We start from the raw sequence: 12,618 nt of genomic DNA, 5'->3' as shown, positions 1-12,618 counted from the left end.
ATAATAATTACTACGGATTTAGGGACTTTTTAAACTTTTATTGATAAACAAAATTTGATTGATCTGTTTTTATAATTTATAATTATTATTATTATTTTTATTCTTATCTATAAATTGTATATATTGTACATTCTATAACTAACGCTTTAAATCAGTTTTCTTAATTATTTACTGCCGTTTATAAATTATTATTATATTTGAAAATACATTCTTCGAACAGAAAACGAATCACTTTATTCTTCTCGTATTACTCATTAAATTCAATGTGTAAAAACTCTCTTACGACCTTGACTTTTTTAGGTACCTCATTTTAGCATTTTCTCTTATCTCCCAACTTACAATCAAACAAAGATCAGTTAGGTCATAAAATAAAAACTAACAGAAATTGCATTCAACGTAAGTGCACTCCATTAGGATTTAAGAACATAAAAACAATTGTACAGAAAACTGAAGGACATGTAAAATGTTAGAAAAAAGTTTGTTTCAATAATTAATTTTAACAAAAATCAGAGCATTTGAAAGAACTTGTATGGTTCAATTATTTCGATAATCATGATCGAAATTCTTTAAAGTGGTCCACTTATGACCATTTTCTAGATTGTCTAGATATTATATAGTATGCTGTACTCATGAGGAAGTAATACTAACATAGTCTCATCCTCACTTAAAACATGAAAAAAAATACAAAATACAATTAATATATAGATATACGGTTTTATATATATTATAATAATATATAGTATTGTGTTTATTTTCGGTTCTACAACAAAGATCAAATTTATTGTAAAATTCTTATCAACTTGAGGGCAATGGACGAGAACCATATTACATGATTAATAAATATAAAATTATTTAACTATTTAGTATGAATATTACCAATTAAATTAGCTTAAAATATTTTTTTATCATTTGAAACGACTTAGCAATCACGTAATATACTAATTATTTATGTTATAATTTACATTTTAAAAACTTATACATATCTTCAATTGTATTAAACGGAATTAAAATAAATTATAAATTACGATTGTAGAGACAACCTACTGTGAAGAACTTGTGAATAATATACATAGGTAGCTGATATGCGTCTAACCTTGACGCAATGGCGCCGCCCTGAAAAATCCTCAGGGAACAGTTGATGCTGGCCGGAAGTGACAGAGCTCACAAACGTCCTTATAAAATTTTACAGATTTGTTTTACCAGGACGTAGTAGCACTAACACTTTTGTTTAAAAACATTTTGATCCAGAATCAATTTGCGATGACCACATTTTTCTTATATTAACTAACATGAAAATTATTATAATTATACCCGTTTGCGAGTATACCAAATACAATATTATAATATTTTCCGTTTTTCAGTCTTTACGAAATAATATTGAGAATTGGATGTCACGTCACATAACATTATGACACAGTTTACTGTAAGCACGGATCTAATGTCGATAACAAATAAGAAAATCTCGATGTTGACGACGTATTTATATTACACCCTTATGATATAAAATAAATAAAATGTTTAATTAAGTAAAAAAAATTTCTGACTAATTAACAAGGGATAAAAAAAAATTGCAAATTGTTGACAGTTAACGCTTAAATGTTTACGAGAAAAGCCTTAAGAACATGTGTGCATCGCGGCCTGAAAACTTTGATTAAGGTATTGGATGATTATTATGTTTAATGTTTTCAAACTGTACAGGGCACAATAAAATTCAATTTAATAAACTAAAAGTAATTATGATTAAATTTCAATGTCAAACAATCTCTAATTATTAATTAAAAATTAAACATTTTGAAATACTATTAAATAAAATACCATCTAAATATAATATGAGTATATTGTAATAACGATTTTAAAATTACATCACTATTACTTATCATTTAGAAGTGCCGTTTCTCTACAGCAAATAATAATACGTACAATTTTTATTTATTTATGTCGTAATCCAAACTATATCATTATAACACAATTCAATTATTATTCTATGAAGGGTTTTAATAATAAAAATGTAAGTGGCAAAGTAAATACTGCTTTTTTGTACAGTAAGTGTCGAGTGGTTCACTGAAATGGATGTGCTAAAATTGGATTCTATGATATATCATTGTACAACAAATAAAAAAAAACGGTTCTAAATGGAAACGGTCTAGCGGCCTATATAACTTAGTATATTTTATAAAATCTCTTTTATATTGCTATTAAAATATTTTATTTCACTGATAGTACCTATTATTGAAGGTTGGTTGTATTTTTGCGAAAACATTGCATTTATTACATTATTAATATACCTAACCTAACCTGGCCCATAGCCACCTTACCGTAACATAATGTGAAAAGGTTCATGTAATATCTTAAAATTAATCTTAAATATTTTGAAAATATCATTACGTAGAAGAAAATTCATGGCATAAAAAAAAACGTTAAACAACGTTTTTTAAACTGTAACAAGATAATTAACATCTTATTTGAAGATAAATACTTATAATATTGGCGAATATCCAATGTAGTAAAAATTTGAAATTGAAACCCTCATAAAAAGTTTAATTAAATTCCTAGTAGAACTTTTTTTTTTATAATACTGATTTAAAAACCAATAAAGAATCATATTATACAAAACTTATTTTAAGAATATTAATATTAAAACATTTTATAAATTATAACCACAACACAATGTTGGCGAAATTCGTTAAAATTCTAACTTTAAACGATTATAATTTTTTTTGTAAATTTACGGCCGATTTTTTTTTTTTAATTTTTATTATTAACAACTTATATAGAGTCTATAGAATTAAATTGACAATAAAAAACAACGAAAATTTCAACTGTCTATAAATAGTTCAAAACCAGTGAAATTATCCTTCAAATAAAAATATTAACACTCAATTATTTGTTTTTAACTATAACAAAATTTAAAAATCAATTCTATGTAAAAATTTTCGCTTTTCTTTGATTTTAATTATTTTGTTTCTTTATTTTTTCCAAATATTAGAAAAGTACAAGGAATTTTTTACTTTTGACTTCCAAAATATAAACTACATCCAATTTTTAATCATAAACTATCCACAACATTTAAAACTAAAACATTTTTATTTCTTTGAAAGGCGTCGAAAGACATAAAAAACACATATCAATTTAAAACAAATGCATTCATCACTCTATTTAGAATTTAAATAAATATATTATGTATACGTAGATTAAAACTGAAAATGACGTATAGACAAAGTTATAAAGAACACGAAACACTACACCACCAAACAATTATAGTTATAAATATACTGTGTTTGGTTTAATTTTCTAGAGGAACTATACATACATTTTTATCTCCACATACATTTCCTGTACTGTCAGGTAAGTACAATCTATCATAACTTTGATAAATAAGTAGGTATAGCATTATTTGATAAAATACATTTATTTTCCTCTTATAATATAAAACGATTTTTTTTTTTTGTATCAAATAACATTCATTATTTCAAAATCTATTAATACTTTTGAAAAAATATTTTTTTAGATGATTTCTAGTCAAAATAAAACAACATTCTTTTTAATGTTTTTACCTTTTTAAATGACAGCATATATTTTTAATTTCATATTCTAAAGCAAAATAATTTACAGAGTATTATGACATATGAATTCGAAATTTTAGTGATTAGTTTATAAGTTATAAGTATTTAAAGTCTTGGTAAATGGAAAAGTACAAGAACATTTTTCAGAGTATTCCTGTACTTCTCCACTCCATTGACCGCTCACCTAAACTTTTAATACCTCATAACTCATAAACGACTTGTGTGAATTTCGATTTATATATATCAAAGTATTTTGAAAAATATTCTATTTTAGAATAAGAAATTAAAAATATATAAACAATCATTCAATGAAGTAAAAAAAAAATAATAAATTATAACGAAATATTAAAAAATACAACTATTTAAAGAAATATTTAAACTGTAAAAATTTTTTCCAAAAAAAAAATAATAATAATTTATATTATTACTTTAAATCGGTACTTTATTTTTTAATTAAAACAAATAAGAATAATAAGAAATGACAAATCAGATATTCCTTTTTTATAAATAAAATTGATTGATTTAATAATTATGATAATAATTGACAGGTTACTTAACAGTATATGTTTACGCATACGTATATGATATAACTAAAATGAAATCAATAAAATATAATATATTATATAATTTTTTTTTTGTTGATATTATATTCTACTTTAATGTCAATTTTTATAAATAAGTGTTGTATAAATGCAATTAGCATTTTTGGATTTTCAATACAATATACTATTTTACATGATGTACCATATGACTGGTTAACAAAAAGAAATCGTTCACAGTTGTTGGCCTATGTAAACTATAGAATATAAAGAAAAATTAAATGGCATTTATTGGAATGTGAGAAATAAATAATGAAATAGTTTCCATCAATAATATACAATACATGAATTAAAATATATTACGAATATTTGTAAAAATTTTAAAAAGAAAAAAATAATAGCCTTATTAGATTCTAACTAAAACGAGTAGTAAATTCCATGGTATAATAAATAATAATTAGCCCTATGGTTGTCAAATCACAAGAAAATGTGATTGGTAGTAACTATACCCTAATAAACTATAATATTTATCTGGTAAATGGGTAAATAAGAATATAATAGGTACAAATACCTTTTAAAAAATAATTAATATTGTGTTGTATTTACAAAATGTACTGAAGACAACGTGTAAAAAAATGTAATACTCTTCAAATACAATACAAGAACATAAATTATCATTCACTGATGAATAAAACTTAAAAATAAAATGTAGATAATATTATTACATTAAAATTGTATAAACTTTTATAAAAATGGATATATTAGAAAAAATAAATTTGGCAAACAAATGCTATTTTGGTACCAGAATCCTGCTAAAATCCAGATCGATATCTTTAAATTTAAAAGTTATAATGTATATGACATTAATAAGCCTCACCATATTATATGACTCAAAAAATGGGCACTAAAAGATAAAGGAAATAAGATCAAACACCTTTGAAAGAAAATACGGATCTATGGCTAATATCTTAGTTCACGAACCAGAGGGTTAAAATCACAAACTAATGAGGAGTTCTTAAACATATTCCACAAACCGTGTAATACAGAGAAGCTGCAAAAACAAGGTTAATGTGAACCGGACACACCTAAAGAAAAAATGGCGCAATGATAAAATTAGTAAATGAAGAGGAACTAATAGGATAAAAAACGCTAGCCAGACCACGCCTTAAATGGGAAAACAATGTGAAGAAAGAAGTTAAAGCTGTAGATCCAAAGAGCATACTGGAGGAAAGTAGCTGAAGATTAAGAAAGACAGAGGGAAATTTGCTGTACGAGATGGTCTTAAAAGCCAGAAAATCCCCCCTCATAAAAAAAAAAAAAAACATTTTTGTACATTTTTTATAATTTCAGAATAATTAATAAAGAACAAAATATAAATTATAAGAAAAATTTTGGAAAATATTCAACTAAAACTAATATTATCGATAGAATTTAAAATGTTTTATTTATAAGCCATGAAAATAAAAGTATAATTCTCCCAAAGGTGTTTGCCCAAATAAATTACATTTTTAACTAAATCTATTTAATTTTATGAACTGTTATTTTAAATATTACAATAAATTCAAAATGGTTCAGTTTTTTTTTTTTTTTTTAATTAGTTAAATATTTTATTTTAATTCATTCTATCATGGTGTATTTTCAACAGTTTGCAGATTGTCAACAGAATATACGACATACATTATAAATCAGATAAACATAGCATAAACCTAAATATTAACAGAATTTTTTAGGTTTACTGTTATAATACATCTGTGATATAATATACATATAGGAGTTTAAAAATAAATTACTGTTCATTATTCACATTTTATAAAATCAAATAAGCATAGTATGAATAGCATTTTCGAATAGTCGCAAATTTACACTCGACGAATGCAAAGATTATGCCCACTGTAAATATACATAATTATTATAGTAGAATATAATATATACTAGGTATATAATATTATAAATGAGTATATTGTGTTTATGTTATAGCTTGAATTAAGTATAAAAAGTATGTAGATAGAACACATTTTAAAAGTTCAATTCTTATCAATGAAAATGTGATTATAATTTTACATAGAGTTTAATTATTTTAATATCAGAGAAAAATTGAATTATGAAAATCAGTTTAGAAGAGAATATTAATGTTAATAATACGCTTCTATCAGGTATTATACAAATCAATCAATAATGTATTAAATATTATTACATTTTACTATTTGTGTTTGTATTAAAAGAAATATTTTACTTTTGTCTGTAAATTTAATATTATATATATTATTAAAAAAGTAATAAAATAAGTATGCTTAATTAAATAAAAACATAATACATTAGGAAATAGAATTGATCTTTTAGATATTTTTTTCTTTATTCAATTATTTCTTGATTAACTACTTTTTATTTGATTTATTTAACACCCCAAAAAATTTGTCAAAAAACAAAAGCAAGTTCTATAGACATAAAAAATTAAGCCTGATTTATTTCTTACTAAAAATGAAAAGTACTTAAAAAAAAATTATGTTCCTAATTGAAGAACGTTATGCGTCGCAATAATATGTATATATTATATTAAATATAAAATAAAAAAAAAAAAAATGATACAAACCTTCAAGACCCTGACAAAAATCCCATTATCCAAAAGTTATTTTTCATTTAAACGAGTGGCCATATTTTATGCGATGATGTTTTTTTCATTTCATAGACACTTTTATTCCTATTACCACGGTAAATGCGTTATATATATTGCAAACGTACAGTTTCGTTCACACTGTAATATTGGAGAGTCTATTTGGTGATAAATGTTGACATTAGACACACTGGTACGTTTCTAATGACGTCTATGAGTACAGAAAAAACAAACCCTTTTCACCAATATTTCTTAGACGAGTACGTCGTCAGGAGGTAAACAAATAGTTATAACTTATAATATATTCAATATCCATATTGAAAATCTAATGGTATTCGAATCGGCTGTAGACAATATCTGTACGTATGTCTTGTGTATTTTTCACTCAGACCCTTTAGAGAAAAATTCAAACAACCCGTTAAAACAACGAAAACTAGTAAACAGTAATTACAAACTATTACAAAAGTTACTCGATTTCAAAAGTGTACATCATTCCTTAATTTTGTTTAAACAAAACAATCAGGGCTTGAAAACGTTATAGTAACGTTAAATTTAACAAAAAATGATTAAAATTTGTAAACGTAATTATAACGGAAAACGATAAACATAAATAGTTAAATTACACAAAACAAAACATAACGATTAACAAAATATATGAAATACCATCAAACAAAACATAACACAAAACGTAATATAAAGTACATCATTAAATGAAATAGTTTATTTCTAATTATTTAATAGTTGTAATTTATAAAATATACTAAAAATTTTAATTCTGTATAACGATAAACACAAAATTTGAATAACGTTTTAATTCTGAATAACGTATAACACAACTTTTTTTTTCAAATGCAAACCCTGATAACAATGAATACAATTTTAGATTAATTTACGTTTACCAATGAAGATCACACAAATGAATACTATTGAATAATATAAATTGTATACATAGGTACTCAATGGTAGTACACTTTATAACACTTAATATAATAATCACAACATAACCACTCAACACCTAAATCAACGATTTTATTTTTCAAACAACTTTTCTCGAAATCATTAATAAGGTTTAAATTTATGAGTATTTATTTTATGAAGTATAATACATCGTAATATAATGCTTTAGGTAAGAATGATGAAAATTTGAACCCAGTTAGGTATACATTTTATAATTCTATAGAGTATTAACAGAAATATCTATTCAAATTTTAAAAACATAAATGATACTAATTCGCATTTATATGTATAATAGACATTTATATTTTTAAAATACTTATTTTACGTATTTGTATACGTTAAATTCGGTTAAGACAAACTATAGATTTTATTAATAATAAAAATTGTTATAAATCTGTGCAGGTTATTATTATGATAGCGTAATGAAACATGTATTTACTTAAAATTCATAATATTTAACAAATATTGAAACAAAAACATGTTTTCTTATAATAATATGTTATAATATGTTTCGTTATAATAATATGTCATATCATAGCTTAAATTATCACTATTGTTGTAAACGTATTATTACACCGTATAATTTTGCATTGTTAAAGGCATTTACTATAATATAACATTTAAGTTATTTTTTTTAACTAACCTATGTGTTAATATAGCATATAATATTGATTATAAAATTGAATATTCATAAAAAGTAAAAGAGTTTAACTAGAATAATATATTTGTCAATGAACATTCAACTTCTAGTACTTAAAAATAAATGAGATGAAAATTATAAGAATTAAATACTTTACCTCAATAAATAATTTTATTTATTTTAAAATATATTTCATTCCAGAATTATTTTAAAACATATAATTTATGTTAATTGTTTATTTTATAATTGTTTATCAGTTTTAGATTTAAAATATGTCTATGTAACTTTTACATTTATATTTACTATTTTATAATTTAATTTATATTTTTGTTATTTTAAATATAACATTTATCGTCAATTACAATCAATAATACAATATAAATTAATATAGTCTCTCAGTATATAAATATTGTTTATATTATTTTTTATTCTTAAATATGCTAATAAAGATGAATAAAGATAAAAAAAATCTCAAATTAATAATATTTTCATACTATAGGAATTGAAACCTCAGGCTGGTGTATTAGAAGTTTTTATTACGTAATAACCATTTGTAATATAAAATGCATATAGTACCTTTATAACCAGGTCAATTGAGTATTAGTTTAAACTTTAAATCGAATAATTCTTGATCGTAGCCCAAATAATTTAAATTTCGACTTGAGTTTATATGTTTTAATATTTAACATTGAACAGCCTAAATTCAACATTGTTGATCTAGTTCAAAAATATATTGACAATACATATAAATTATTTGGAGATAAAATACCTAATGATATTTTATAGAGCACACGCATATCAGCTACCAGTGCAATTAATATTACCTACCAATTAATTTTTTTAAATAGTTAAAGTTTACACTTTCAAATCATTTTAGAAAAATATGTTGTTTTTATAAAATCAGTATATTCATATACCAGTACTATATTTTTATAAGTGTATCTATAGTTGATTAGTATAATAAATTATACATATCATTAATTGCACTTTATTACATATGTTAAATTTTAACAAACTGTTTGAAAAAATTAAAACTGGAAATTTTTTATTTATATCAAATGCATTGAGTTTAGACTTTCCAGATGTGTATATAATTTACACAGTGTCGGAAAAATATCAAACGTTAGGAAAATAAAATTATAAATATTTATTCAATTCCATATGTTATTATTTTTATATTCTTATTAACCGCATGTTACTCTTTGAATTGAACCAAAGTTCAATAAACAATAAATACGTAATATTTAAAAAACAATTTAATGGTTTCAACGACTTTTCGTTTCTCCCAAACATCATATAAATATGTTCAAAAAAATTTAATTTTAATTTTTGATAAATTTACTATGATAATAAAATAAGTATTTAATAAAACTTAAAAACATAATAATTATCATACTTAAAGCTTAATAGCTTAAAACAAAAATACTTGTTTTAAAATAAATTTACAAAATCTTAAATTTGAATAATAGTAAAAAAAAATAATGATAATATTATGGTTTTTTCCTTTTAATAATTCATAGATAATGTTAACATTTTAAATAGCACTAGTAAATTAAATATAGTCTTACAAGAAAAATAATTCAAATTATATTTTTCTGCATCCACATATTTTAAAACAATAGTGTAGAAAGTCCGACCTAGAAAGAAATTATGCTAACTGTCCCTTAAACATGATTCGGTCATTCACAAACGTTTGTTTGTAAATTAATATTATAAATACCTAACGCTCAAAAACTTTTGTAAAAAATGAATGAAAAGCGAATTCCGTTAATATCCCCGCTATAATACATGCATAATAATATATTCGTGGTTTTATCGTTCAAGTCCCAAACTAACATTACATTTCACATTACAATTGGTTGGATTAAAAAATAACGATAGCGTTCTTCTCGAACGAATAAATTATATAAAACAGGCTATATTTTTTACCAGTCCATGATTATTATGCATACAAGCCGAAAAACACGTACACAATATTCTTTTCGAACTTCAGTAGCGTTTCGATGACACAATTTATTATATAATACCATTGTTTAGCCACGAGGCTCCTACGAATCTGTGGTCGGCCTCGATGACTACACCACCGAAAGATGAACTTGGAATAAACCTGGAGAATTGCTTAAAGAGAGGTGACCATACAAAATATAAACATTCGAGTTGTATGTAAAGTATGGATTACACAATTATAATATGACAACGTATAAATTAACGTATCACCAACGACGAAGTGTTGACAGTTTATACAATGATTGATAATAGACTAACAGATATCTGTCCATTTTCGTCATTAATTGATAATAATAATAATAAGAATAAGTAGCAAATAATAATAATAATATCTGACCAAACACGATCTAAACAATTCGTGGTGCAATTTGTAGCATAATATACGATATAGATATGAGAAATAATGACAGCATTTACATTGACTCCGTTCCTATGCCGATGTTGTCGTTGGCAGGTGACCAATTGACGGCGACAGTCAGGCCACTGGTCAGCTGTTTCGTCTTGAGCACGACGGTATAACAACAGGCAACCAAAACAATGATAATAAGATCTGATAGTAGACCACACTTGTAATTCACACACGTCGACCGATCGGTACACAACGGAAGTCGCGTTGTAATGTTATATTAATTTAGCGACGATCGGAACGACACAGCCTCAATTTTAGACGAAGACCGCAAGGCAATGTATATATATATATTTAAGTTTAGCAGAGTGCGGATGTCGCAACAACGATATATAAATATACGGATCAATACCAAACTAAGATCACCAACCAATGTATATATATATATATTTAAGTTTAACGAAGCGCGGAGATCGCGACAACAATATATATATATAAATACGGATCAGTACCCAACTAAGACCGTAATACAATGTATATATATATATTTAAGTTTAACGAAGTGCGGAGATCGCGACAACGATATATATATATACGGTTCGGAACGTGAGAGGTGTAACCGTTTTGATTTCAAACACAAGAAAACCGACCTATGCGAAGGTGAAAATCTAAAACGGGCGCACACTTGGATACTTGGACACTGTTCACAAGACGGTCTGAGGCGGCAACGTGCCGACAACTTGTTACCACGAAGGCGTCGCACCGAGGAGACACTATTCCTTTTGCCGGTGTCTCCGACAACACCAAAAAATATGCTATTCGAAATTAGTGGCCAATGACCCTATATCACCTGAGATAGGGCAATATCTATACGTAATCTTTACGGCGGTTATAATTCCGTAAAGATACGTGATTGTTAGGGCCGTTGATCTACTAATTCGTTTTTACTGTCGGGCAATCGATTTTAAAATAGCACATAATAGGGCCATCGACCCCAGAAGAGAGGAGTCGCGATTAGGGCGGCATTAATATCTATTTGAAGTTATCGCACTCGATAACTTGCGCGAACAACCATAGTCGAAACACGTTAACTGTGTTACTCTCAAAGGTCCCCTGACGGAAAATCAACTGCGCGGCGAACGGTTGGAGGGGGTTATTTATCACGTTTTCATGACGTAAGTATGTATACAATAAAATATTGTTTCGTGAATTTTATTTAATTTTTTTTTTTTTTTTTTTACTACCATACGTGCACGGAAAACGATTAAACTATATATAATTATAAAGTTCAGGTCTAGTGCGTACACATCATGATTTAAAGTAACCGATGGGTTAGTTCTTGTTGTTGGCAGACTGCAATAAGACTACAGATTACAGCAAGAAAAATCGGACAAAAAACGATTAAAAAAAAAAAAAAATAATAATAATTATAATAAATAATTTTATCATAATATTCTTAATAATTACGCGTGAGACTAATGATAAACACTATATAGCGTTTTTATTATGCAAATGCAACGTAAGAATAAAAAAAAAAAAAAAAAATTATTGGAAAACATTATCAGTTACCTGCTGAAGTAACGGCCGCCGTGTCTCGAACGTGAACTTAGAAAAACGTGTTGGCACGGAACAGCAGTCGGGTACGGTCTCGGCGGACACCACGCACCGGAGAGCTGAACTTTAAGTAGCGTTCTGCCGACGGTTGCTGTGGGAACGACGTGCTTATGGGTCTTCATTACGCCGGGCGGCGGTGTGGCAGTGCTGCCACCGACGGCGTCGGACGACGAATACGATTATTATCGTAACGATGGCGGCACGGCAGTTTGTGTATATATTAGTATAATATTATTGTACGCGCCTGATATTATTATCACGTGGGCAATACGCAATAATATCGTACATTATGTTTTAATAATAAACAAATGCGACCGACGCATTGGTTGCCACGACACGTC

At 25.9% G+C, this 12,618-nt stretch overlaps 1 protein-coding gene across 2 annotated transcripts in view; it reads right to left on the bottom strand.

Annotated features, from left to right (window-relative positions):
- Nucleotides 1–12,352, bottom strand: part of LOC112593588 (dual 3',5'-cyclic-AMP and -GMP phosphodiesterase 11A-like) — a 97,844-nt gene extending 85,492 nt beyond the window's left edge. For both annotated transcript variants that reach the window (XM_025338061.1, XM_025338062.1), the window contains exon 1: nucleotides 12,233–12,352. The gene's annotated coding sequence lies outside the window, so the exon portion shown is untranslated. The remainder of the gene's footprint in view (nucleotides 1–12,232) is intronic.
- Nucleotides 12,353–12,618: the final 266 nt, after the last annotated feature.

This window comes from Melanaphis sacchari, unplaced genomic scaffold (assembly GCF_002803265.2).
Source record: "Melanaphis sacchari strain LSU unplaced genomic scaffold, SCAv2.0 Contig20_pilon_pilon, whole genome shotgun sequence".
Classification (NCBI taxonomy): domain Eukaryota; kingdom Metazoa; phylum Arthropoda; class Insecta; order Hemiptera; family Aphididae; genus Melanaphis; species Melanaphis sacchari.
Note: the sequence above shows the minus strand (reverse complement) of the source record. Positions and strands in the feature narration are given on the sequence as shown.